This window comes from Giraffa tippelskirchi, chromosome 1 (genome assembly GCF_054371585.1).
Source record: "Giraffa tippelskirchi isolate mGirTip1 chromosome 1, T2T-mGirTip1v1.2.pri, whole genome shotgun sequence".
In the NCBI taxonomy this organism is placed as follows: domain Eukaryota; kingdom Metazoa; phylum Chordata; class Mammalia; order Artiodactyla; family Giraffidae; genus Giraffa; species Giraffa tippelskirchi.
The window spans coordinates 123,654,081-123,680,510 of record NC_137275.1 but is presented as its reverse complement, the minus strand read 5'-3'; the positions used below and the strand labels follow the sequence as shown (position 1 = coordinate 123,680,510).

The window sequence follows — 26,430 nt, the reverse complement described above, 5'->3', positions numbered from 1 at the left end:
CACAGCAATCAAAGAAGAAAAAGAAATAAAAGGAATCCAGATTGGAAAAGGAGAAGTAAAACTCTCTCTGTTTGCAGATGACATGATCCTCTACATAGAAAACCCTAAAGATACCACAAGAAAATTGCTAGAGCTAATCAATGAATATATTAAAGCTGCAGGATATGAAATTAATACACAAAATCCCTTGCATTCCTATACACTAACAATGAGAAAACACAAAGAGAAATTAAGGAAAAACTCCCATTCACCATTGCAACGAAAAGAATAAAATACTTAGGAATAAATCTACCTAAAGAAACAAAAGACATATATAAAAGACATATATATATATGTGTGTGAGTGTGTATATATATATATATAATTATAAAACACTGACAAAAGAAAGCAAAGATGACACAAATAGATTCAGAAATATATCATGTTCATAGATTGGAAGAATCAATATAATGAAAATGAGTAAACTACCCAAAGCAATCTATAGATTCAATGCAATCCCTCTCAAGGTAGCAATGGCATTTTGGAAACACAAAATAACCTGGAATAGCCAAAGCAATCTTGAGAAAGAAGTATGGAACTGGAGGAATCAACTTACCTGACTTGAGATTATACTACAAAACCTACAGTCATCAAGACAGTGTGGTACTTGCACAAAGACAGAAATATAGATCAATTGAACAAAATAGAAAATGCAGAGATAAATCCACGCACCTATGGGCTCTTTATCTTTGACAAAGGAGCCAAAAATATACAATGGTGAATAGACAATGTCTTTAACGGGTGGTACTGGGAAAACTGGTCAACCACCTGTAAAAGAAGGAAACTAGAACATTTTCTAACACCATACACAAAAATAAATTCAAAATAAATTAAAAAAACTAAATATAAGACCAGAAACTATAAAACTCCTAGAGGAAAACATAGGCAAAACACTCTCTGACATAAATCACTGCAAGATCCTCTATGACCCACCACTCAGAGTAATGGAAATAAAACCAAAAATAAACAAATGGGACATAATTAAGCTTAAAAGCTTTGCACAATGAAGGAAACTATAAGCAAGGTGAAAAGACAGCCTTCAGAATGTGACAAGATTAATGAAGCAACTGACAAAGAATTAATCTCTAAAATATACAAACAGCTCATGCACCTCAATACAGGAAAAATAAATGACCCAATCAAAAAAGTTCTAAACAGACATTTATCCAACGAAGACATACAGATGGCTAACAAACACATGAAAAGATTCTCAACATCACTCATTATCAGAGAAATGCAAATCGAAACCACAATGAGGTACCATCTCACACCAGTCAGAATGGCTACTATCAAAAAATCTACAAACAATAAATGCTGGAGAAGGTGTGGAGAAAAGGGAACCCTCTTACACTGTTGGTGGGAGTGCAAACTAGTACAGCCACTATGGAGAACAGTGTGGAGATTCCTTAAAAAACTGAAAATACATCTGCCATATGACCCAGCAAACCCACTGCTGGGCATACACACTGAGGAAACCACAATTGAAAGAGACATGTGTGCCCCAATGTTCATTGCATCACTGTTTACAATAGCTGGGACATGGAAACAACCTAAATATCCATTGGCAGACGAATGGATATGAAAGCTGTGGTACATATACACAATGGAATATTACTCAGCTATTAAAAAGAACACATTTGAATCAGTTCTAATAAGGTGGATGAAACTAGAACCTTTTATACAGACTGAAGTAAGTCAGAAAGAAAAACACCAATACAGTATATTAATGCATATATATGGAATTTAGAAAGATTGCAACGATGACTCTATATACGAGACAGCAAAAGAGTCATGGATATAAAGAACAGACTTTTGGACTCTATCGGAGAAGATGAGGGTGGGATGATTTGGTAGAATAGCATTGAAACATGTATATTACCATATGTGAATAGATCACTGATCCAAGTTCGATGCATGAAACAGGGCACTCAAAGCCAGTGCACTGAGACAACACAGAGGGATGGTATGAGGAGGGATGTGTGAGGGGGTTTCAGGATGGGGGACACATGTACATCCATGGCTGATTCATGTCAATGTATGGCAAAAACCACTACAGTATTGTCAAGTAATTAGCCTCCAATTAAAATAAATTAATTAATTTTTTTTTAAAAAGCAGAGACATTACTCTGCCAACAAAGATTCACCTAGTCAAAGCTATGGTTTTTCCAGTAGTCACGTATGGATGTGAGAGTTGGACTATAAAGAAAGCTTTTGAACTATGGTGTTGGAGAAGACTCTTGAGATTCCCTTGGACTGTAAGGAGATCCAATTAGTCAATCCTAAAGGAAATCAGTCCTGAATATTCACTTCAGCTTCTGCTGAAACTGAAGCTTTCAGTGATGAAAGCTGAAACTCCAATACTTTGGCCACCTGATGCAAAGAACTGACCCATTGGAAAAGACCCTGATGCTGGGAAAGATTGAAGGCAGGAGGAGAAGGGGATGACAGAGGATGAGATGGTTGGATGGCATCACCAACTCAATAGACATGAGTTTGAGTAAGCTCTGGGAGTTGGTGATGGACAGGGAAGACTGACATTCTGGAGTCCATGGGATCGCAAAGAGTTGGACATGACTGGGTGACTGAAATGAACTGAACTGAACTGACTGAATCTTATGAAAGAAGAGCAAAGATGGAGGTATCATGCTTCTGAGTTCAAACTGTATTACAAAGTCTACTCACCACAATAGTGTGCTATTAGCATAACTAAAGTCATACAGATGAATGGAACAGAACAGAGAGCCAAGAAATAAACCCATACATATATTGTCAGTTAATTTATCACAAGAGAGTAAAGAATATACAATGGGGAAAGAAAGGTTTTTAATAAATGATTTTGGGGCAGCCACATGCAAAAGAATGAAACTGGACACCAATCTTATACTACATGTGTTTGTGAAAATTAATTCAAAAACCAATGACAGACTTGAACATGAGGCCTGAAATCATAAAACTTCTAGAAAAATACCCAGGAGCTAAGCACCTTGAAATTGGTCATGGTGATGATTTTTTGGATCTGACACCAAAAAGGCAAAAATGTCAAAAACAAACATATCAAATTATGTACAGCAAATTATATACAGCAAAGTAAACCATCAACAAAATGAAAAGTCAGCCTATTGAATGGGAGAATATATTAGCAAACCATGTATGTGATAAGGAGTTAATAACCAAAATAAATAAAGAATTATTTAAAATGAATAGCTAAAGTGAAAGAAACTAGTTAAAAACTGGATAGGAGATCTGAATAGGTATTTTTCCAAAGAAGACATACGTTTGGTCAACAGGTACATGAAAATGTACTCTACATCACTGATCATTTGTTGTTCAGTCACCAAGTCATGTCCAACTCTTTGCAATCCCATGGACTGCAGCATGCCAGGCTTCCCTTTCCCTCACTATTTCCATGAGTTTACCCAAGTTCATGTTCATTGAATTGGTGTTGCCATCCAAGTGATTCATCACTGATCATTAGGGAAATGCAAATGAAAACCATAATGAGATATCACCTCACACTTGTCAGAATGGCCATCAACAAAATGAATACCAAAATTTGGCAAGGATGTAGAGAAAAGAGAATTCTTTTACACCGTTGGTAGGATGTAAATTGGTGCAGCCACTATGGAAAACAGTATGGAGATTCCCCACAAAACTAAAAATCAGTATCAGTTCAGTCTCAGTCGTGTCCCATTCATTGCGACCCTATGAACCGCAGCACACCACGCCTCCCTGTTCATCACCAACTCCCGGAGTTTACCCAAACTCATGTCCATTGAGTCGGTAATGCCATTCAACCATCTCATCCTCTGTCGCCTCCCTCTCCTGCCTTCAATCTTTCTCAACATCAGGGTTTTTTCAAAAGAGTCAGTTCTTCATATCACGTGGCCAAAATATTGGAGTTTCAGCTTCAACATCAGTCCTTCCAATGAACACCCAGGACTGATTTCCTTTAGGATAGACTGGTTGGATCTCCTTGCAGTCCAAGGGACTCTCAAAAGTAGAACTACCATATGATTCATCGACTCTATTCCTGGGTATATATCCAGAACAATTGAAAATACTAATCCAAAATGATATGTGTACCACAATGTCTGTAGTGACACTATTTATAATAGCCAAGACATGGAAACAACCCAAGTGCCCATTAACAGATGACTGTCTTACGAAGATGTGGTATACACATGCACACACACAATGGAATATTGATATTACTGAGCCATAAAAAATAATGAAATTCTACCATCTGCTGCAATATGAATGGACCTGGGGCAAATGGTGCTTGGTGAAATAAGTCAGAGAAATACTGTATGTTATCATTTATATGTGGAATCTAAAAACAAAATGAATGAATAACAGAATAAAACCAGATTCAAAGAGAACAAACTAGTGATTAACAGTTGGGAAAGGAATGTAGAGGTGCAGGCTTAACAGGTAAAAAATAATATGCATAAAACATATACGCTATAAGGATATATTGTACAGCACAGGGAATATAACCAATATTTTATAATAACCCTAAATGAAGTATAATCTGTAAATCTATAGAAATTTTGAATCACTATGTTGTACACCTGAAGCTAATATATATATATATATAAAATATAAATGAATACATATATATAAACTAATATATTTATATATATAGTACACACATATATACACATGCATATGTAAAGTAAATCAACTATACCTCACTTGAAAAAACACTATGGAGCAAAGAAGAAATCTCAATGAAATTTAAAAAAACTAATGTTTTGGCCTAAATGAAAATGAAAATCTAACTTAGCAAAAGGTGATTCAGCAAAATCAGTGCTCATAGGGAAATTAAATGCATATATTAGAAAACGGGCCTGGAAATCCATAATCTAAGCTTCTACATCAAAAAATTAGATAAATAGAGCAAATTATATTCAAAACATGGAGAAGGAAATGGCAACCCACTCCGGTACTCTTGCCTGGAAAATCCCATGATGGAGAAGCCCGGTAGGCTACAGTGCATGGGGTCACAAAGAGTCGGATACGACTAAGTGACTTCACTTCATATTCAAAACAAAAATAATAATAATATAAATTAGAACAGAAATAGATTAAACTGAAAACAGAAAATCAGTAAAACTAAAGGAGGTCGAAGGAGGATATTAAAAGTAAATGCATTTGTATAAAAAGCTTGCTTGGATAAGTGCACATCCAATAAATAGTTTTATGTGCATAAATAAATGAATATACACAACACTAATTTCTCTACCAATACATGAAATCAGTAAAAGCCAACATACTGTGACATGCAAAATCACAAGATGTGTTGGTTTATCTAGACAATGCTATCTCGAGAATCAGCAGAATTTTATTTTTGTTGAATTATGTTTAATTCTTAAAACCTCAGATTTTATTGAAAGATACAATAATAAATGATGAAAGTGAAAGACGAGAGTGAAAAAGTTGGCTTAAAACTCAACATTCAAAAAAGTAAGATCATGGGATCTGGTCCCATCACTTCATGGCAAATACATGGGGAAACATAGGAAACAGTGAGAAACTTTTTCTTTGGGGGGGTGGGGTGCTCCAAATCACTGCAGAGGGTGACTGCTGCCATGAAATTAAAAAATGTTTGCTCCTTGGAAGAAAAGCCATGGCCAACCTAGACAACATACTAAAAAGCAGAGACATTACTTTGCCAAAAAAGTTTCAGGTAGTCAAAGCAACGGTTTTTCCAGTTGTCATGTAAGGATGTGAAAGTTGGACTACAGAGAAAGCTGAGCACCAAAGAATTGGTGATTTTGAACTGTGATGTTGGGGAAGACTCTTGAGAGCCCCTTGGACTGCAAGGATATCAAACCAGTCAATCTGAAAGGAAGTCAGTCCTGAAAGTTCGCTAGAAGGACTGATGTTGAAGCTTGAAACTCCAATATTTTGGCCACCTGATGTGAAGAACTGACTCATTCGAAAGACCCTGATCCTGGGAAAGATTGAAGGCGGGAGGAGAAGGGGACAGAGGATGAGATGGTTGGATGGCATCACCGACTCGATGGACCCAAGTTTGAGTAAGCTCCAGGAGTTGGTGATGGACAGGAAGCCTGGCATGCTGCAATCCAAGGGTTCACAAAGAGTCAGAGACGACTGAGCGGCTGAATTGAAGTGAATTGAACAATAATAAATAATTTACTGAATTCTGATTTATTATTTGTTATAGGGATGTTTAAAAGGCATTGACTACTGTATTATTCAAATATCCCCATCTTATGTTCTACGAAAGAAACTAAGTGCAATAAGAATTTTACTTCTATAAAAACATATATGTGTGTGTGTGTGTGTGTGTGTGTGTGAATATTTTCAACAATGAAAGCAGCATGATTGGTTCTATTTCTTTTTTCTTTGTTTCAGCCCTAGGAAGCTTAAAAGTAAATATATTTCACTGTTTTTAAAGTATAGAAATATTGCCTAAACATATTGATAATTTTCCAAACTTTTATTTCTATTTTTTATTCTAGTTTTAATACTTATATATTAAATATGCATATATATATATATTCAACATGTAATTTGTATACTGAATATACATTAATCTTAGGTTTATTTATAAGAATGAGGAAAAGTTTTAAATGATACTAATATCCTCTATTTGATGAACTTTTAAGTAGCAAAACATTTTTATAGATGGTTAAAATAATTTTATGGGACCCACTGGTCATAAAAAACACCTATGTCCAACAATGCAAGAGACAAATCTACATGTAGCCATCACCAGATGGTCAATACCAAAACCACATTGATTATATTGTTTGTGGCCAAACATGGAAAAGCTCTCTACTGCCAGCAAAAACAAGACCTTGAGCTGACTGTGGCTCAGATCATCAGCTCCTTATTGCAAAATTAGGCTCAAATTGAAGAAAGTAGGGAAAACCACTAGACCATTCAGATATGACCTAAAACAAATTCCTTATGATTATACAGTGGAGGTGATGAATAGATTCAAGGGACTAGATCTGGTAGACACAGTGCCTGAAGAACTATGGACGTAGGTTCATAACATTGTATAGGAGATGGTGACCAAACCATGCTCAAGAAATGCAAAATGCAAACTGGTTGTCTGAGGAGGCCTTACAAATAGCTGAGAAAAGAAATGAAAGGCAACGGAGAAAGGGATACAGAGACCAGAGAATATCAAGGAGAGAAAAGAAAGCATTCTTAAGTGAAAACTGCAAAGAAATAGAGGAAAACAATAGAATGGAAAAGACTAGAGATCTCTTAAAGAAAACTGGAGATACCAAGGGAACATAAAAAGAGCAGAGACATTACTTTGCCAACAAAGGTCTGTCTAGTCAAAGCTATGGTTTTTCCAGTGGTCATGTATGGATGTGAGAGTTGGACTATTAAGAAGGCTGAGCGCCTAATAATTGATGCTTTTAAACTGTGCTGTTGGAGAAGACTCTTAGAATCTGGTGGAGTGCTAGGAGATAAAACCAGCCTGTCCTAAAGGAAATCAACCTTGAATTTTCGTTGGAAGGACTGATGCTGAAGCTCCAATATTTTGGCCATCTGATGTAAAGTGTTGACTTATTGGAAAAGACTCTGATGCTGGGAAAGATGGAAGGCAGGAGGAAAAGTGGATGACAGAGTATCAGATGGTTGGCAAACATCACCAACTCAATGGACATGAGTGTGAGTGAGCTCTGGCAGATGGTGAAGAACAGGGAAGCTTGGGGTGCTGCAGTCCATGGGATCACAAAGAGTCAGACGTGACTAAGCAACTAAACAACAAGAAAGGGAACATTTCCTGCAAAGATAGGCACAATAAAGGATAAAAACGGTAAGGACCTAAGAGAAGCAGAAGAAAGTGAGAAGAGGTGGCAAAAATACACTGAAGAATTGTACAAAAAAGTTCTTAATGACCTGGATAACCACAATGGTGTGGTCACTCACCTAGAGTCAGACATTCTGGAGTGTGAAGTCAAGTGATCCTTAAGAAGTGTTACTACGAACAAAGCTAGTGCAGGTGATGGAATTCCAGCTGAGCTGCTTCAAATCCTAAAAGATGATGCTATTAAATTGCTGCACTTGATATGCCAGAAAATTTGGAAAACTCAGTAGTGGCCACAGGACTAGAAAAGATCAGTTTTCACTCCAGTCCCAAAGAAGTAATGCAAAAGAATGTTCAAATTACCATATATATGCACTTATTTCACATGATACTAAAATATGCTTAAAATACTTCAAACTAGGCTTCAGCAGTATGTGAACTGAAAACTTCCAGATGTACAAGCTGGATTTAGAAGAGACAGAGGAACCAGAGATCAAATTGTCAATATACGTTGGATCATAGAAAAAGCAAGGGAATTAAAATATGTATATATATACTTCTGCTTCAATGACCACATTAAAGCCTTTGAATGTGTGGATCACAACAAACTGTGGAACATTCTTGATGAAAGGGAAATACCAGACCACCTTACCTGCCTCCTGAGAAACGTGTATGCAGATCAAGAAGCAACAGTTAGAACTGGACATGGAACAATGGACTGGTTCAGAATTGGGTAAGCAGTATGTCAACTCTGTATATGGTCACCCTGCTAATTTAACTGCTATGCAGAGTACATCATGAGAAATGCTGTGCTGGATGAAGCACAAACTGGAATCAAGATTGGTGGGAGAAATATCCACAATCTCAGATATGCAAATGAAACCACTCTAAAGGCAGAAAGTGAAAAGGAACTAAAGAGCCTCCTGATGAAGGTGAAAGAGGAAAGTGAAAATGCTGGCTTAAAAATCAACATACAAAAACTATGATCATGGCATCTGGCCCTATCACTTCATGGCAAATAGAAGGGCAAAAAGTGGAAACAGTGACATATTTCATTTTCCTGGGCTCCAAAATCACTGCAGATGGTTACTGCAGTCACAAAATTAAAAGACGCTTGCTCTTTGGAAGAAAGGCTATGACAAACTTAGACTGTATTAAAATGCAGAAACATCACTTTGCTGACAAAGATCTATGTAGCCAAAGATATGGTTTTTCCAGTAGTCATATACAGATGTGAGAGTTGGGCCATAAGGAAGGCTGAGTGCCAAAGAATTGATGCATTTGAACTGTAGTGCTGGAGAAGACTCTTGAGAGTCCCTGTGAAAACAAGGAGATCAAACCAGTAAATCCTAAAGACATCAACCATGAATATTCATTGGAAGGACTGACGCTAATGCTCCAATACTTTGGCCACCTGATGTTCAGTGCCGATTCATTGGAAAAGACCCTGATGCTGGGAAAGATCGAAGATAGGAGGAGAACAGGACAAAAAAGGTTGAGATGGTTGGATGCATCACTGACTCAGTGGACATGAGTTTGAGCAAAATCAGTGAGATAGTGAAGGACAGGGAAGCTTTGCATGCTGCAGTTCATGGGGTTGCAAAGAGTTGGTCATAACCTAGTGACTGAACAATAGCAACAACAATCCTCAATTTGGAGAAGGAAATGGGAACCCATTCCAGTATTCTTGCCTGGAATATCCCACGAACAGTGGAGCCTGGTGGGTTACATCCATGGTGTTGCAAACAGTTGGACATGATATGACACATTATCAATCCACAATTGGATATCATCAATACCATATAGAGCATTTTAATAATATCATAAACTTCCTTAACTTCATGCTTTCTAATGGTGTCAGTTAAAATTGAAACTTCTAGCGAGTTGCATTTGCCACTAAATAAATATTGAGATTAAAATGCTATTAAGCTTTTAACAATATATCAGATACAGACCACAACCTTGTCTAACTCAATGAAACTAAGACATGCCTTGTGGGGCCACAAAAGACGGACGGGTCACGGTGGAGAGGTCTGACAGATGCGGTCCACTGGAGAAGGGAATGGCAAACCACTTCAGTATTCTTGCCTTGAGAACCCCATGAACAGTATGAAAAGGCAAAAAGATAGGACACTGAAAGAAGAACTCCCTAGGTCGGTAGATGTCCGATATGCTACTGGAGATCAGTGGAGAAATGACTCCAGAAAGAATGATGGGATGGAGCCAAAGTAAAAACAATACCCAGCTGTGGATGTGACTGGTGATAGAAGCAAAGTCTGATGCTGTAAGAGCAATATTGCATAGGAACCTGGAATGTTAGGTCCATGAATCAAGACAAACGGAAGTGGTCAAACAGGACATGGCAAGAGTAAACATCAACATTCTAGGAATCAGCGAACTAAGATGGACTGGAATGGGTGGGTTTAACTCAGATGACCATTGTATCTACTACTGTGGGCAGAAATCACTTAGAAGAAATGGAGTAGCCATCATAGTCAACAAAAGAGTCCAAAATCAGTACTTGGATGCAATCTCAAAAATGACAGAATGATCTCCGTTCGTTTCCAAGACAAACCATTCAATATCACGGTAATCCAAGTCTATGCCCCGACCAGTAATGCTGAAGAAGCTGAACTTGAATGGTTCTACGAAGACCTACAAGACCTTTTAGAACTAACACCCCCAAAAAGATGTCCTTTTCATTGTAGGGGACTGGAATGCAAAAATAGGAAGTCAGGAAACACCTGGCGTAACAGGGAAATTTGGCCTTGGAGTACAGAATGAAGCAGGGCAAAGGCTAATAGAGTTTTGCCAAGAGAACGCACTGGTCATAGCAAACACCATATTCCAACAACACAAGAGAAGACCCTCCACATGGACACCACCAGATGGTCAACACCGAAATCAGATTGATTATATTTTTTGCAGCCAAAGATGGAGAAGCTCTATACAATCAGCAAAAACAAGACCGGGAGCAGACTGTGGCTCAGATCATGAACTCCTTATTGCCAAATTCAGACTTAAATTGAAGAAAATAGGGAAAACCACTAGACTATTCAGGTATGACCTAAATCAAATCCCTTGTGATTATACAGTGGAAGTGACAAATAGATTTAAGGGACTAGATTTGATAGACAGAGTGCCTGATGAACTATGGACAGAGGTTCATGACATTGTACAGGAGACAGGGATTAAGACCATCCCGGTGGAAAAGAAATGCAAAAAAGCAAAATGGCTGTCTGAGGAGGCCTTACAAATAGTTGTGAAAAGAAGAAAAGTGAAAAGCAAAGGAGAAGAGGAAAGATATTTCCATCTGAATGCAGAGTTCCAAAGAATAGCAAGGAGAGATAAGAAAGCCTTCTTCAGCGAGCAATGCAAAGAAATAGAGGAAAACAATAGAATGGGAAAGACTAGAGATCTCTTCAAGAAAATTAGAGATACCAAGGGAACATTTCATTCAAAGATGGTCTCAGTAAAGGACAGAAATAGTATGGACCTAACAGAAGCAGAAGATATTAAGAAGAGGTGGCAAGAATACACAGAAGAACTGTACAAAAACAATCTTCACGACCCAGATAATCACGATGGTGTGATCACTCACCTAGAGCCAGACATCCTGGAATGTGAAGTCAAGTGGGCCTTAGAAAGCATCACTACGAACAAAGCTAGTGGAGGTGATGGAATTCCAGTTGAACTATTTCAAATCCTGAAAGATGGTGCTGTGAGAGTGCTGCACTTGATATGCCAGCAAATCTGGAAATCTCAGCAGTGGCCATAGGACTGGAAAAGGTCAGTTTTCATTCCAATCTCAAAGAAAGGCAATGCCAAAGAATGCTCAAACTACCACACATTTGCACTCATCTCACACACTAGTAAAGTAATGCTCAAAATTCTCCAAGCCAGGCTTCAGCAATACGTGAACCGTGAACTTCCAGATGTTCAAGCTGGTTTTAGAAAAGGCAGAGGAACCTGAGATCAAATTGCCAACATCTGGTGGATCATCGAAAAAGCAAGAGAGTTCAAGAAAAACATCTATTTCTGCTTTATTGACTCTGCCAAAGCCTTTGACTGTGTGGATCACAATAAACTGTGGAAAATTCTTAAAGAGATGGGAATACCAGACCATCTGACCTGTCTCTTGAGAAACCCACCTGCAGGTCAGGAGACAACAGTTAGAACTGCACATGGATCAAGAAACTGGTTCCAAATAGGAAGAGGAGTACATCGAGGCTGTATTTTGTCACCCTAATTATTTAACTTATGTGCAGTATACATCATGAGAAATGCTGGGCTGGAAGAAACACAGTCTGGAATCAAGATTGCTGGGAGAAATATCAATAACCTCAGATATACAGATGACACCACCCTTATGGCAGAAAGCAAAGAACTAAAGAACCTCTTGATGAAAGTGAAAGAGGAGAGTGAAAAAGTTGGTTTAACTCTCAACATTCAGAAAACTAAGATCATGGCATCTGGTCCCATTCTTCACGGGAAATAGATGGGGAAACAGCAGAAACAGTGTCAAACTTTATTTTTCTGGGCTCCAAAATCACTGCTGATGGTGATTGCAGCCATGAAATTAAAAGACGCTTACTCTTTGGAAGGAAAGTTATGACCAACCTAGATAGCATATTTAAAAGCAGAGACATTACTTTGCCAAAAAAAGTCCGTCTAGTCAAGGCTATGGTTTTTCCAGTGGTCATGTATGGATGTGAGAGTTGGACAGTGAAGAAAGCTGAGTCCGAAGAATTGATGCTTTTGAACTGTGGTGTTGGAGAAGACTCTTGAGGTCCCTTGGACTGCAAGGAGATCCAACGAGTCCATCCTAAAGGAGCTCAGTCCTGAGTGTTCATTGGAAGACTGATGTTGAAGCTGAAACTCCAATACTTTGGCCACCTCATGCGAAGAGTTGACTCATTGGAAAAGCTCCTAATGCTGGGAAGAATTGGGGGCAGGAGGAGAAGGGGACAACAGAGGATGAGATGGCTGGATGGCATCACCGACTAGATGTGCATGGGTTTGGGTAAACATCCGGGAGTTGGTGATGGACAGGGAGGCCTGGCGTGCTGCAATTCATGGGATTACAAAGAGTCGGACACGACTGAGAGACTGATCTCAACTGAACTGAAATATTGTGTTAATAATGTTTCCAATAAGAGTTAATTGTTTACAGGAGTTAATAACTTATTGGGGTGATTTTTTCTAAATGTTGTTAGTCACTCAGTCATGTCCAACTCTTTGCAACCCCATGAACTATAGCTCGACAGGCTCCTTTATCCATGGAATTTTCCAGGCAAGAATACTGGAGTGGTAGCTAATCCCTTCTCCAGGGGATCTTCCTGACCCAGGGATGGAAGCTGGATCTCCTGCACTGAAGGTGAATTCTTTATCATCTGAGCCACCAGGGAAGCCCCACTGTTTTTTAATGCCAGTACAAATATAGAATACTGAATTAAATTCATATGTTTTACAAATTTTTTTCTATCCTTCCAGAAAATCAATAGAATATGCTTATACCATTGATTTATAAAGCCCTTAATTAACTGCCTAGGTCATATTTTACAAGGTAATATTATCAATATTTGATCTAAGCTGGAAAAATGGGCCTCATTCTTCCTAATGATTTGCATAGTAAGCGATTTATGATGTCTTTTGCTTTTTCCAGTACCAATAAATTGAAGTATGCAACTTTCTATGAGATTATTGACTATATGTTTTCATGTACAACTCTGATAAATAGGCCAAAACCATACGGATTGGAAACACAGACCTGACAGTCTCATTCACATTCATGAGACTCCTGGGAAAGTGAGATTGGGAGCATTCAGAAAAACATTTTTTTTTATACTAAGGAGATCTGGAATTTATACCATCAAATGATAACAAACATGTTAAGGCAGGCTCAATTCTACCTTACCCAGGAAAGGACAGTGGTATCCCTGGTGCAAATGCAGGTTAAGATGAGAATGGTAGGTACCAAATGTACACAGTCATCAAGACACAGTGAAAGAGCAACTGTACTTGTTTTCAATAGATAACTAAAGTAACAAGTTTCAAAAAATTCAAGAGTGTGTGACACAGGTTTTTCGCCTCTCTCATGATGGTTTGTATTATAAAAGTAAATGGAGCCAACAGCAGGAACATCTAAACAATGCTATTCCTGTATTTTAAAAGTTTGGGGGAATTTTCAGCATTAAAATTCTCCCATGTTCATGATTTGTCAAGCTCACCAAATTTATTGGCAAAGTTTTTTTTTTCTTTTTTTGTGTGTATGTGTAACCTAATTCATGTATTAGAATTCCCCCTAATTAAAGAATGCTTAAGAAAAAAAGAAAATGCTTAAGAAAAAAAGTCCAAGAAGTAGTTGATGCTTTAAGGTTGATTTTTAAAAAAAAAAAAAAAAAATTTGTACACTGTTAGTGTTTAATCTGGAATAATGATAAATACCATTTTCAGTAACCCTGTAATCCATTCAGATATCTCTAAGAATTTATTTGCATCAATTTATATGACAAAATATTTAGGAGAATTTTCTTTTGATAACTGGAAATAAAATGGAGCATATTTTCAATAAGATGTACAATACTTGAGTCAGATATTTGGTGTCACCGTACTCCATAAAGTCCATTTATCACAGAGAAGTTGGTACAGCGAGCTCACCACTAGCTGTGTCCTTTTATCAGCCTGAGTAGTGGAGCCTGAGATTTGTAGGATTCTGCACACTGGACTGAGTAATACCAAATACCGCACCTCTATCAGTCCCATTATTAAATATCAAAAGCAGATTGGGGGAGACCCTCAGACAACCTATATAGTTTATATTTGAATAAAGTGAGAAACATAAACAAGGATAGCCCAAGGCCTTGAAAACAAGTTGATGACACAGATAGGTATAAAAAATAAATTTCCTGATACCTAGGTCAATGCTTTTATTGCATTTTTGTGTTGCCTAGTAGTACAGAGTATTGAAAATTGTGAATAAAAAAGATTTCTAGATTTTAAAAATCTGATTTTCTTTTTTTATATGAATGTGTCCCAGAAAATAAAATATGGATCATTTCTCTAGGCCACTTTATATTATCTCACTATATTTTCTTTATCATGTGCCTTGTAAAAGGAAAAATATACAACAAAATATTGTGAATAATAAAATGAGTCTCCTCTCCCTCTTGGCCACTGTATTCTAGCCTCAGAAGTAACCACAGCTAACCATTCCTTCTGGATTCTTCAAGACAGTCTCCCTGGTATATATTCATTTTTAAAATTTCACTTACATAAGCTCTTTATTCACTTAATACATTGAATTAACTTTATTGTGGCCATCTCCCTGTGTATCTATGGGTTTATCTTCCACCTATTGCTTGATTGCATTTCATTGTAATAGTACATCCTAGTTAATTAACAGACTCTGATTAGTGGACAGTAGATCTTACATTAGTTGGCAAAGTCTTTAGCAGCAAATCGGAACTCCCAAGTATATAATTTTTTTTAAGTGCTCTTTTCTGTAATAGAAACTCTCTAGGTGAACACTCAGTGGCTTGGCCTTAGTAGCTCCCTGGTGCCACTACAGGTGTCTTATGATTCTTTCACCCTTTGTCCTCATAGTTGCAAAACATCACCACATCATTGTCACATCCTCATCAGAACTGTCTCTTTAATAGAGAAAATGAGAACTTTGCCCAGTGCCGGCTTAATACATTTCTACTTGTATCTCATTGGCAAGGAAGGTAAGCAAAGGAAGTAATGAATTCAATTAAATGAGCAAGGAGTTGGAGCTTTGATTGAGTTGGTCAAATAATGGTGTTTTTTCATGTGTTGTTAGGGAAATTAAGTAAATAGTCTTGTTTGGGCTACAGAGACAAAGCAGAACAGGCTTCTGATCTTGCTTCTAACCTGCCTGGACACTGCACTGACTGTGAGTGACTGCCTGCTGTGAATACGAGACTTGTAGCACTATAGATAAGATGGAGGACAAATCTTGAAATTGTTGAGCCCCTGGAGGAGCCCTGGCCAAACAAGCTCCAGGCTTAACAACATTCCAAGTTTTACATGACAAGTTCAGTTCAGTTCAGTCACTCAGGCGTGTCCATCTCTTTGTGACCCCTTGGACTGCAGCACGCCAGGCTTCCTTGTCCATCACCAATTCCTGGAGCTTACTCAAACTCATGTCCATTGAGTCAGTGATGCCAACCAACAACCTAATCCTCTGTCGTCTCCTTTTCCTCCTGCCTTCAATCTTTCCCAGCATTCTTCACATCAGGTGGCCAAGGTATTGCAGTTTCAAGCTTCAGCATCAGTCCTTCCAATGAATATTCAGGACTGATTTCCTTTAGGATGGACTGGTTTGATCTCCTTGCAGTCCAAGGGACTCTCAAGAGTCTTCTTCAACACCACAGTTCAAAAGCATCAATTCTTCGGCGCTCAGCTTTCCTTATAGTCCAACTCTCACATCCATACATGACTACTGGAAAAACCATAGCCTTGACTAGATGGACCTTTGTTGACAAAGTAATGTCTCTGCTTTTTAATAAGCTGTCTAGGTTGGTCATAGCTTTTCTTCCAAGGAGCAAGCGTCTTTTAATTTCATGGCTGGAGTCACCATCTACAGTGATTTTGGAGCCCCCAAAAATAAAGTCTTTCACTATTTTCATTGTTTCCCCATGTATTTGCCATGAAGTGATGGGACCAGGTGCCATGATCTTAGTTTTCTGAATGTTGTATTTTAAGCCAAATTTTTCACTCTTGTCTTTCACTTTCATCATGAGGCTCTTTAGTTCTTCTTTGCTTTCTGTCCTAAGGGTGGTGTCATCTGCATATCTGAGGTTATTGATATTTCTCCTGGCAATCTTGATTTCAGCTTGCACTTCATCCAGCCTGGCATTTCACATGATGTAGTCCGCATATATCTGCCTCTTGAGAAACCTGTATGCAGGTCAGGAAGCAACAGTTAGAACTGGACATGTAACAACAGACTGGTTCCAAATAGGAAAAGAAGTATGTCAAGGCTATATATTGTCACCCTGCTTATTTAACTTTATGCAGATTACACCATGAGAAATGCTGGGCAGGAAGAAGCACAAGCTGGAATCAAGATTGCCAGGAGAAATATCAATAACCTCAAATATGCAGATGACACCACCCTTAGGACAGAAGCTAAAGCTCCAATACTTTGGCCACCTGATGTGAGGAGCCTATTTATTGGAAAAGACCCTGATGCTGGGAAAGATTGAAGGCAGAATAAGAGGATGACAGAGGGTGAGATGGTTGGATAGCATCACTGACTCAATGGACATAATTTGAGCAAACTCCAGGAGATAGTGAAGAACAGGGAAGGGTGGCATGCTGCAGTCCACAGGGTGCAGAGTCAGACACAACTGAGTGGCTGAACAACAACAATAACAACATACACACACAGACACACTATAGAATACTACCTAGCCATAAAAAAGAATGAGATAATGTCATTTGCAGCAACATGGATGAATCTAGAAATCACCATACTAAGTGAAGTAAGCCAGACAGAAAGACAAATATAAAATAACACTTTTAAAAACTCAGGATAACACAGCTCAAGTTCCAAACTTAGTATACTGTCTGCATGTTTCCAAGAGGAACTGAATGTCAAGGAATTTACATGAGTACAATTTTCATTTCCACAATAATAACTATTCTAATGGGAATTGCAATTGTTTAAATTAAACCTTTAAAAGTGAACATGGAAGTCCCTGCAGAAGAAAGCAGCTAAGTGGTCCAGTACACAACGCAGAGCAGTCCTGCTATTTCTTCTGTAGAAATAGTACATGAAAGAGAATATTTCAGGACAAATCTCAACCAAATCTCCCTCTTCACAGGTTTCTTCTCCCATCACAACAGGAAAACAAGACTTCTTTAAAATGACTACTTTCAGTGTTCGATTAAAAAAAAAAAAAATTAGAGTCCTATAGTTCCAAACCACACATTTCATTCTGAAAACATCAGCAGTTTAGAAGAATGTGTTAATTAGGCAGTAAGGATTTCACCTCACATCACTTCTCTGGAACAAATAATCTTAATGAAAAAAAATGTTAACGGCAGTTAACCCTACACTTTCATTAATATCCAGGAAATGACCCAAAGCACAGTCATTATAGATAGTCCGCATCAATTTTCAAGAATCCCTTAGATTAACAAGTGTCATGGCTTTGATATAATTGTAAGTTTATTTTTCATGTCAGAGACATGGTATCAAAATACATATTTGACAGAATCAGAATTCTTCATGGAATTGAGATGATTTTTTAAACCCTGTCTCGGCTGACTACTTTATCTTAAAAGTTGTTGTTGTTCTATTGCTAAGTCATTTCCAGCTCTTTGCAACCCCATGGACTGCAGCACACCAGGATTCCCTGTCCTTTACTATCTTCCAGAGTTTGCTCCCACTCATGTCCATTGAGTAGGTGTTGCCTTCCGACCATCTCATCCTCTGTTGCTCCCTTCTCCTCCTGCCTTCTATCTTTCCCAGCATCAGTCTTTTCGAATGAGTGGGCTCTTCCCATCAGGTAATCAACATATTGGAGCTTCAGCTTCAGACCACAAGTATTTGTTCTTAATTAGGTACATCTAAGTTTACTTAACCTGAAAATGAGAGGTCTGAAGTACTAGAGCCTGGGCAATAGAATATGAACAGTTGGAGCAGGAAAAGTTTTGTGATTTTCAAAAAGTTCATAAATCACAAAACCACTCTGTTCTTTGCTGTTACATTAGAAGTCAGTCGTGAATGTCTTTCACCAAATACAAAGACTGGGGTGATGGATGGAGAGTGACTTGCACATATGTTAAGAATAGTCTGTACATTTAGGAGGAAAGGAAAACACAAACTACTATGATGGAAATAGAACAAGGGATTTAAGGAAAAAGTGGTAAGCAGAATTGTTCCTGCAGGCTTCACCATGTGGTAATTTCTGGGGGAACCATTTTCTATCTAGGTCTCTATTCAGGAGATGCCAGCAGCTCTGAAAGTCTAACTTAGAATGGATAAGAGCATTTTGTCCACAGGAAATATAACTATGCTTGAATACTAGATAAGATATGAACAGAAATTCACAAATATTCAGAGTTCTTCATGAATGAAAATAAATTTTAAGGTTGATAATAGCTACATAAAGTGACAAAATATGCTTAATACTGTTTACAAAAAGGCACTTTAAATTTAGCAAGGAAATGCCCATTTGTGTTAGGAGCAGTGAGCTGAGAAGAAAACACACACACACACACACACACACACACACACACACATTGTATGTTGTATTTATCCTTGAGTAATTTGGTTGATTCATGTCAATGTATGGCAAAAACCACCACAGTATTATAAAGTAATTAGCCTCCAATTAAAATAAATTAATTAAATAACATAACTCAATATCATCACAATATATCTTTAAAGATCAATTTAAGTGTGTGACCAACAGAGCTTCTGAGACAGCACAGCTTCTTGACCCATCTAGGTTCTAGGATGCTACCCTACAGAACACTACCCAAGAATTCATATGTAATGAACCACTTAAAATTATTCTGTGAACTCCCAGACAGATGATGCTGAAGGCTCCTGCACAAATTTCCTTGTGTTTAGATGCCCCAAAAAGGCTTAGGAAAGGGTCAGTTCTAGGTGCCAGCCCGGGTGCCACTGTCACTCTGCCACATTTTACCACATTTCAGCTCCCAAGCAATTTGTACTCCTCTTCCTCCCTCTTGCTCTTGTCATCACCTGCAGAAATAAAGTAAGTTCTTAACCTCAAGATACTTTGTGGATTTCATAAAATGTAAGAAGCCAGAAGGTAAATTTCTATGGAAGAAGACATGAAATGTGGCCTTTGTCCTCAAGTCCTGGAGCTTCAGTAGCTGTGTCCTCTATTGGGATGCAAATATGTCCCAGGCAGAGCCCTGTCATTTCAAACTAGTGAAAAGACCCCACACATGAGTAGTACAGTTCAGTACTAACAGGTTCTAAAGGAAAAATCAGTACTAATTATGAAGAACGGTATTTCATTTCGTGTATTTAAAATTCGCCACAAGCAAAGCATAGAAAAGCTAACAAGTAATGCTTTAGAAGGGTTTATTCTCTTTCAGACAGCAATACATAGTGGGCAGGAAAGTCTGTCAGATCCTCCCAACAAAGTCACCTTATTTCACCCAAGAAAATACTTAGCAACTAACACTCAGAAACATGTAATGAAAATAGCATGAGGCATGAATAACAACAAACACCGTTAAACATTTCCATGTTTCACTCACATCTACCCCATAATGTGTCGATCATCATTGTTGAGGCTAAGTCGTGTTATGTAACTTGCTCAAGGTCATAGCATTCTTGAGCTTAAGAACACAATCACATCTTTGGCCCCAGAGATGCTGGATGGCTTCCCAGGGAAGCTGGGCTCTGGGTTTACCCTGGGCAACTCACCTTCCTATCAGTAAAAGTGTCATTATTTCCTATCAAGGTGCCTCTACCTCAAAGAGTCAAAGACAATATCATTTCAGAAGTGGCCTCTTTCTGATGGTAGTTTCTTTCAGACATGTTCAGTTGTGTCTGACTCTTTGTGACCCCATGGACTGCAGCACGCCAGGTTTCCCTGTCCATCACCAACTCCTGGAGCTTACTCAAATTCATGTCCATCACATCATTGATGCCATCCAACCATCTCATCCCCTTCTCCTCCCACCTTCAATCTTTCCCAACATCAGGGTATTTTCCAATGAGTCAGTTCTTCGCATCAGGTGGACATCATTTATACTTTATTATTCCCCAAATAATTTGAAAGTTTACATTTTTAAGCACATAACAGTCCCCTCCCAAATAACATGGGAAATGTAAAGAGGAAAAGACGTCCAAAAGAATTTACCCTGAGGACAAGACCTCCTGTAAATGGTTAGTATTTGATGACACTGAACAGGTGGGCAACTTGAAAATCTCCCAGACCTCAATTCTAAAATTCTATTTCATTAAAAAGTCTTCCACTAGTAACTATGTACCAGTAACTACAGCTAATCCATTCATTCAACAAATATTACTTAATGCTTAGAAAGCAGCAGGTATTGCTCTAGATGCTGGAAATACAACTATGAACTAGAGAAAAAAGCTTGGCACCTTCACAGAATTTATAATCTAGTGAGAAAACAGGTGGTAAAAAAGAGAAATACATAAAACATAGAGTGTGTGGATCACGGTAAGTGCTATAGGATAGAGAAAAGAGTAGGAAACAATGGGAAATTGAGCATCTTGCCTTCTCTCTCCTTAGTTATCAGCTGACACCAGGAAGGGAAGCTTACCATGAGAGGCAAACTCAGCACCATTAAGGTAAAAGTGAGTATTGATAAGACAAGAGAAAACGTCAGTACAGGTAAATACTCAGCTTTATATGGGCGATTTACACACACACACATAAATACAAGCTCGTCATATTTGAGGCATCTCCATGTATGTGTGTACATATATACACATGCCATAACATACAGACATTAGTACATACACACATACATGTGTATACACACATATACCTACTACATCTATTACAGGCAGGAGCAGCACCCATGACAACAGCAGTTATAGATAAGTTATACAAACCTCAGCATGCACATATACTCAACCCAGTCAGAAGCAGAATGAATAATTAATAATAGGAGAAAAATCTGCAATTCAATTTGATTTTAGGACTCAGCATCTATTTCAACTCACAGGAATGATTTGTGAACATATCTAATTAAGAGCAAGCCAGTATCTACACCCTACACACTCCACTGTAGTTTCTTAATTGAACTTAGAAAAAATAGTGCAGGTTTTTAATTTATGATGAAGTTTTTTTAAAATAGTTTGACAGTTTGCCATAGCACATTGATCACAGAGTAAGAATAGCTCATATCTACTCCCTACCCACCTTGTGCACACACACAAATACACAGGTAGCCTAAAGCAAACATGTCTCAGCAATCAGGCAATCTGACTAGCCATAATTTGAAAAACTCTGAAGACTACTGACTTCTGTCATAATACTGAAAGGAATACCAAAGTTACCATATAAATATGTTATATAAATGTCCAATCTCCCCACTGACTAAAGTCTTCTCTGCATATATTATGAAGTATTTTCCTATGCAACATATATAATTTTGGATCAGATTTGACTGTTAAAAAGAGGAACTGCTCCCCCCAAATTAGTGGCCTATGTTACTGCATCCTTAATAAAAGGTACATATTGATTGACTGTCCTGAGTAGGCCCAGGACCAACACACTCACCCAGACCTGGGCTCCCACACACATCTCCTCAGTTCTCTTCACATGGCTTTCATTCTTACAATGAAGCATGTCTTCATGATTGCTGCCGGAGCTCTGGATCTCACATCCACATTTCAGGCGTAAGAAAGGAGAAGAACATCAGATCATAAAGAAGGCACATTCCAAATAATCCATCTCACTTTGAAGAGTATGCTGAGATTGTGATGCAGCACTTCACACTGGTTAAACTCCAGTGCTTAAAAATCACACTAGATGCAAGGATGGGAGCATAACCGCTGGGAATGAACTTGGGATCCTCCTGCACTAATGAAGTCACAAGGAGATTTCAGGCATATAATCATCTGTCACTCTCATACTTAACTTTGGAAATTTTTTGATTCTCATCCTTATGAAACCCCTTGGAAGAAAATATCCTGTTATAAAGCTATGGCAAACCAGGCAATGGATTACTTTGTCTTCTCAGCTATTCTTCTTATGCATGGTGGTTGTATTTCTGGGTAAAAGTTTTTAAGTCCACGGAGATATAATTACTGGTGTGTGTGAACACACACATGAACACACATACAGAATCACTACTAGACAAAGCTGGCATCAGGGAGTTTTTAAGGTAGAAGGCTTTTTAACTTTCTACCTACTCACCTTCATTCAGGCTTTGATCGCCATTTACAGCTGCATGACATGTTTTTCTGCCCTTGGACTATCAGCTTATCCCCAAGGAACAAACTGTCTTTTCACCAGTGTTTCTTTGACAGGTTGTTCCAAGCCTACCTTCCTATGCAGTGTCTGCATGCATCAATAATCCTACGACCCCTCGTGTGATGGATGCTGGATTGTCATTCCTTTAAATCAACTGGAGCTGATGAAAACAGACACGTAAAATGTTCCATGGAAACACGGCATATCTCCAGCTGTTTTGGCTGTCCAGTGATTGCAAAGCACACCCTGATATACAAATAGAACTAGACTATTATATTTCCAGAGACACTGAACTCTGACATGAGGCGGGAACACAGGAGTTCACAGTGCATTTCATACAAGCGCAGATATCCCAGGACCATTTCATGTACCCCAGCGATGTGGAGTCACTGTCTTCTCACATTTACAGGGTTTGTCAGACTTTGAAAACATACTAATCTTAATTAATAGCATTAGAGGAGAGAGGAAATCCTAGAGTTTTTTTTAATTGATTTATTTTCAGGAGTACATAATTACATATGGCAAAACTGCTGCCTGTAGGAAACATTTCTTCTCAATTCATCTAACAAAGAGTTTTGTACAGTTAACAGGATAAGTAATGTAGTCAGGATATCTATTAAAAAAGAGAATTTAGGTGATTTAAGAAAAAGTGGTCATGTTGCCTAATATTCAGAGAGTAGAGTAGCTATAGGACTTAGAAGGTAGTTCCTGCATCTAAGTGGTGATTCTGAGCACCAACCCCAAGCCTAATGTAAAACCATCTGACTTCCTGGTGTCTTCACTCACCACTAGTAAGCAAATTGACTCTTAGGTTTGTCTATAATACAGAAATGTCAGAGAGATCCCAGAATAGTGGCAATTCTAAGACTAATGACTAAAAAGAGAATAAGAATAAGACCCTTTTGGATAATTTAAAAAATATGCTTTAGCATTTAAGATTTCAAAGGTAGTTTAACATTCGAGGAAATTAAAGAAGTAGATCTTTCCCAGCAATAAAAGAAAGAATTTTGTCATTTAATGCCTTTCCCAGATGATCAATTTCTACTACAATAAAAGACAAAACAAGTTCCAGAATTGTGAACATGTTGAAAAACACCCACATCCCTGAAGTCTTTCATCATTTCATGTCTAAACTGAAATTTTGCTGAGCCGATTTGGCCAGAGATAGCGTTTCTGATTAACTTTTGTAAAGATGAGACATTCTTTTTCCATTCTTTTCACCCTAAAATCCATTTTAGAGACAGCAATAATTATTTATTTTCATATGGTTCTCCAGTGTTTAAATGGAAGATTCCTACATGTCTCAGAATATCTATAGAAGACACATGGCTTACCAGATGGCTCAGTGGTAAAGAATCCAACTGCCAATGCAGGAGACCCTGGAGACACCGGTTTGATCCTTGGGTTGGGAAGATCCCCTATAAAAGAAAATGGCAACACATTCCAGTACTCTTGCCTGGGAAATCCTGTGGATGGAGGAGTTTGGAGGGCTACAGTCCATGGAGCCGCAAAGAGTTGGACATGACTGAGCGACTGAGCACAGCACGTAGTAGATACATTCACTGCCTTGTATGTACACAGACAAATCTATTCCATGGTTCCCACAAAACTTAATTGTCTGCACACATGCTCTCTTAGTTGCTTAAGGACCCATCTGTAAGCAGGATGAATAAGCTGGAGATGGAGGGAAGGAGGAGGAGGGAGGAAGTGCAGAGGGTCTACAAATTGAGACAAGAAATTGTCCAATTTTGATGGAGGTCATGGGCAACCTTGAAAAGAACAGTTTAGGTGAAATCATATGGGAAAAGACTGATCAGAGTGAGTTAAAGAGTGAAATGAAAAAACATGAATGAATTATACTTCCATACAGAGACTTGGGTAAATCTCCCTAAGCATAGTGTCAAGGAAAGAAAAGATAGTCATAAAAGCACATTTACTGTCAGTATTATTACATTTATAGAGTGCACAAACATGCAAAACTAAATCTCAGTCTTTAGCAATATCCACTGAGACAGTAAATATATAAAGAAAACAAAAGGAGTGATTACACTCAGGGAAGAATAATGGGGTTTAGATTGTGAACGTCAGGTTCGGGGACACATTTTTGCGTGGTGAAAATGTTCCATTTGCTGATCTATGTAGAAGTTTCATCAGTGGTTTCTTTTCTATTAAACAGTAAACTGTACACTACATTTTATGTTTGTGTCTGTAAGTATACACACACACACACACACACACACACATATTCAGTTCAGTTCAGTTCAGTTGCTCAGTCGTGTTCGACTCTTTGTGACCCCATGAACCGCAGCAGGCTGGGCCTCCCTGTCTATCACCAACTCCCTGAGTCCACCCAAACCCATGTCTGTCGAGCCGTTGATGCCATTCAGCCATCTCATCCTCTGTCATCCCCTTCTCCTCCTGCCCTCAATCTTTTCCAGCATCAGGGTCTTTTCCAATGAGTCAGCTCTTCCCATCAGGTGGCCAAAGTATTGAAGTTTCAGCTTCAACATCAGTCCTTCCAATGAACATCCAGGACTGATCTCCTTTAGGATGGACTGGATGGATCTCCTTGCAGGCCAAGGGACTCTCAAGGGTCTTCCCCAACACCACAGTTCAAAAGCATCAATTCTTCTGAGCTCAGCTTTCTTTATAGTCCAACTCTTAAATCCATACTTGACCACTAGAAAAACCATAGCCTTGACTAGATGGACCTTTGTTGGCAAAGTAATGTCTCTGCTTTTTAATATGCTGTCTAGGTTGGTCATAAGTTTTCTTCCAAGGTGTAAGCGTCTTTTAATTTCATTGCTGTAATCACTATCTGCAGTGATTTTGGAGCCCAGAAAAATAAAGTCAGCCACTGTTTCCACTGTTTGCCCATCTATCTGCCATGAAGTGATGGGACCGGATGCCATGATCTTAGGTTTCTGCATGTTGAGCTTTAAGCCAACTTTTTCACTCTCCTCTTCCACTTTCATCAAGAGGCTCTTTAGTTCTTCTTCACTTTCTGCCATAAGGGTGGTGTCATCTGCATATCTGAGGTTATTGATATTTCTCCTGTCAATCTTGCTTCCAGCTTGTGCTTCCTCCAGCCCAGCCTTTCCTATGATGTACTCTGCATATAAGTTAAATAAGAAGGGTGACAATATACATCCTTGATGTACTCCTTTTCCTATTTGGAAACAGTCTGTTGTTCCATGTCCAGTTCTAACTGTTGCTTCCTGACCTGCATAGAGGTTTCTAAAGAGGCAGGTCAGGTGGTTTGGTATTTCCATTTCTTGGAGAATTTTCCACAGTTTATTGTGATCAACAGAGTCAAAGGCTTTGGCATAGTCAATAAAGCAGAAATAGATGTTTTCTGGAACTCTCTTGCTTTTTTGATGATCCATCGGATGTGGCAATTTGATCTCTGGTTCCTCTCCCTTTTCCAAAACCAGCTTGAACATCTGGAAGTTCATGGTTCATGTATTGCTGAAGCCTGGCTTGGAGGATTTTAAGCATTACTTTACTAGCATGTGAGATGAGTGCCATTGTGTGGTAGCTTGAGCATTCTTTGGCATTGCCTTTCTGTGGGGTTCAAATGAAAACTGACCTTTTCCAGTCCTGTGACCACTGCTGACTTTTCCAGAT

At 38.4% G+C, this 26,430-nt stretch overlaps 1 long non-coding RNA gene across 1 annotated transcript in view; it reads right to left on the bottom strand.

The window, feature by feature from the left end:
- Positions 1-15,473: 15,473 nt before the first annotated feature.
- LOC145508054 (uncharacterized) overlaps positions 15,474-26,430 on the bottom strand; it is a 145,421-nt gene continuing 134,464 nt past the window's right edge. The window contains exons 6-8 of the long non-coding RNA XR_014055327.1: positions 24,138-24,221; positions 22,108-22,963; positions 15,474-16,759 (exon numbers count right to left, since the gene is read on the bottom strand). This is a non-coding gene — a long non-coding RNA (uncharacterized LOC145508054). The remainder of the gene's footprint in view (positions 16,760-22,107; positions 22,964-24,137; positions 24,222-26,430) is intronic.